A 3156-nucleotide genomic window follows, 5' to 3' on the forward strand; every position below is an offset into this window, starting at 1 on the left:
GAGGGAGAGAGAGACTGAGGGAAGGAAGGAAGAAGTCTGAGGGAGGGAGAGAGAGAGCAAGCCTGAGGGAGAGAGAGAGAGACTGGCAGAGGGAGGGATAGGGAGAGTGAGAGAGAGACCGAGGGAGGGAAAGGGAGAGAGACCGAGGGAGGGATGGAAATGGGTGGACCCTCTTTCTGGCTGATTTGACTGGGCTCCCAGTTGGTGTAGGGAGGGAGGGAGTGAGCGAGTGAGGGAGGGAGGGGGGTCAGCATGCCTCTGCTGGGCGCCCGCACCCTGGGGTGCCCTAAACGGAGGGGCACTTGCCTGCGGAGAGCTCTCCTCCTAGCCCTGGCCGCCCACGGGGTCCGGAGGCTGCTCCCGGTTCTGTGGAGGGGGAGGGGGAAGGGGTCCGGGGGGAGGGGGTCCGGCGGGGACGAGCGGAGGCCCAGCCCCGGGGAGGGGGGGCCGGGACCGGGACCCTCTCCGGCCCTGAACCGGGAGTTCCTGGCCCAGCTGTGGGCCCTGCTGCGGGTGCTGTTCCCCAGGCCGCTGAGCCGGGAGCTGGGGCTGCTGGCGCTGCACTCTGGGGCGCTGGTCTCGCGCACGTTCCTGTCCATCTACGTGGCCCAGCTGGACGGCAAGATGGTCAAGAGCATCGTCCGGAAGGCGCCGCGCCGCTTTGCCTGGGAGCTGGCAAAGTGGCTGCTCATCGCCATCCCGGCCACATTCGTCAACAGCGCCATCCGCTACCTGGAGGGCAAGTTGGCTCTGGCCTTCCGGACCAGGCTGGTGGACCGGGCTACTGGCTCTACTTCCGGCGCCAGACCTACTACCGGGTCAGCACCATGGACAGCCGCCTGGCCAACACCGACCAGGCCCTGACCGAGGACATCCTGGCCTTCTCCGCCTCGGTGGCCCGCCTCTACTCCAACCTGACCAAGCCCGTGCTGGACGTGCTGGTCAACGGCTACACCCTCCTGGGGGCCGCCCGGGCCCGGGGGGCCGCCACCTCCGGCTCCACCGCCATCGCCGGCCTGGCCGTGCTGCTGACGGCGGCCGTCCTGCGCCGCTTCTCGCCCCGCTTCGGGGGGCTGGCGGCCGAGGAGGCCCGGCGCCGGGGACGGCTCCGCCACGCCCACGCCCGGCTGGCGGCCAACGCCGAGGAGATCGCCTTCTACCGGGTCACAAGGTGGGCACGAGCGACCGGCGGGGGGGGGGGCGCGGTAGGCGTGGGTCCCTCTATCCCCTCCCCCCACTCCTTCCCCAACGTCGACTATCGGCGTGACTATTCTACCACGTCGGCATCACAACACAGTCCGCCCCACCCCCACTCCTTCCCCCAACGTCGACTATCGGCATGACTATTCGACCACGTCGGCGTCACAACACCGTCCTCCCCGCCGCCCCTTTCCCCCAACGTCGACTATCGGCGTGATTATTCGACCACGTCGGCATCACAACACAGTCCACCCCACCACCCCCTCCCCCAACGTCGACTATCGGCGTGACTATTCGACCACGTCGGCGTCACAACACAGTCCTCCCCGCTGCCCCTCCCCCCAACGTCGACTATCGGCGTGACTATTCGACCACGTCGGCGTCACAACACAGTCCACCCCACCGCCCCTTCCCCCAACGTCGACTATCGGCATGACTATTCGACCACACTGGCATCACACCCCCAGCTGTTACTGACTGTATCTCTACTGATGTTAATCCAGCTCCCTGACACTGTCACTCCGTCACCCCTCTCTCTCCCCCCCCGCCGCAGCGCTCTGTGATTCCCCCCCGGTTGACCTCTCTTCTCCCTGCAGGTGGAGATGGCGATGTTGCAGCGCTGTTACCGGGCCTTGGCTTCTCAGATTAACCGGATCCTGGTGAAGAGGCTGTGGTACGTGATGTTGGAGCAGTTCCTCATGAAGTACGTGTGGAGCGCTTCGGGCCTGGTCATGGTGGCCATGCCCATCATCACAGCCACCGGCTTCTCCGAGAACGGTAAGGGGGGGCGGCCTGGGCGGCACAGGGTGATCCCAGGCTCCAGCGGTGGTGGGGCGGGGTGGGGGAGTGAGTGAGAGAGAGAGAGGGGGAGATCCTAGACGCTGGAAGATTGGGGGAGAGCGAGAGAAGGTCTAGGCAAGAAGACAAGAGCTGGGAGCAGCAGGAGACTGTTCGGCCCATCGAACCTGCTGCTCCATTCACTACGAACATGGCTGATCTTGGGCTTCATCTCCCCTTTCCCGCCCGCTCCCCATATCCCTCGATCCCAGAGACCAAAAATCCGTCCATCCCGGCCTTAAGCGTCTTCAACGATGAAGCATCCACCACCCTCTGGGGGAGAGAATTCCCGAGATCCACAACCCTCTGAGTGAAGAAATCTCTCCTCATCTCAGTCCCAAATGATCGGCCCCCTTATCCAGAGACTGTGGCCCCCACTCCCCGTGTTTTAGATCCCCCCGACCAGCAGAAACAATCCCTCCGCACCCACCCTGTCAAACCCCTTCAGGATCTCGTCCGTCTCAACGCGATCGCCTTTCGTTCTGCTAAACTCCCAGAGAACATCGGCCCAATTCACTCAGCCTCTCATCGTCGGACAGCCCCCTCCCCCTCATCCCAGGAACCGATCGAGTGAACCTTCCTGTACCCGCCTCCGATGAGAGTCTATCCTTCCTTAAACGTGGAGACCAAATCTGCGCACGGTTATTCCAGATGTGGTCTCACCAAAACCCCTGCACAACTGCAATGAGACTTCTCTATCCCTGGACTCCAACCCCCTTTGCAATAAAGGCCAACACGCCATTTGCCTTCCTCATCGCTGGCTGTACCTGCAGGCTAACTTTCTGTGTTCCTGGAACCATCGCGCCCAAGTCTCCCTGAATGTCAACACTCACGGCTTTTTATTAAATAGTCTGCTTTCCTGTTCTTACGGTCAAAGTGATTAACCTCACACTTCCCACGTCACACTCCATCCGCTATCTTGTCGTCCGCTCCTTTAACCCGTCTACATCGCCTTTGCAAACCCCTTGGTGTCCTCCCCACAGCTCACCTGCCCACCGAGCTTGGTACCATCAGCAAACTTTGATGCACTGCCTCTCTGTCTCTTCCTCTAACTCATTAATATAGATGGTTAATTGACTCTGGGATGAGGAGGGAGTGTCCGGTTGGGGGCAGTGGGAA

The 3156-nt window shown here is 62.4% G+C and overlaps 1 pseudogene; it reads left to right on the forward strand.

Annotated features, from left to right (window-relative positions):
• The first annotated feature begins 252 nt into the window (after positions 1-252).
• LOC144677769 (ATP-binding cassette sub-family D member 1-like) lies at positions 253-1977 on the forward strand (annotated as a pseudogene).
• Positions 1978-3156: the final 1179 nt, after the last annotated feature.

The sequence above is a fragment of the Cetorhinus maximus genome, unplaced genomic scaffold (genome assembly GCF_964194155.1).
Source record: "Cetorhinus maximus unplaced genomic scaffold, sCetMax3.hap1.1 HAP1_SCAFFOLD_3010, whole genome shotgun sequence".
Taxonomy (NCBI): domain Eukaryota; kingdom Metazoa; phylum Chordata; class Chondrichthyes; order Lamniformes; family Cetorhinidae; genus Cetorhinus; species Cetorhinus maximus.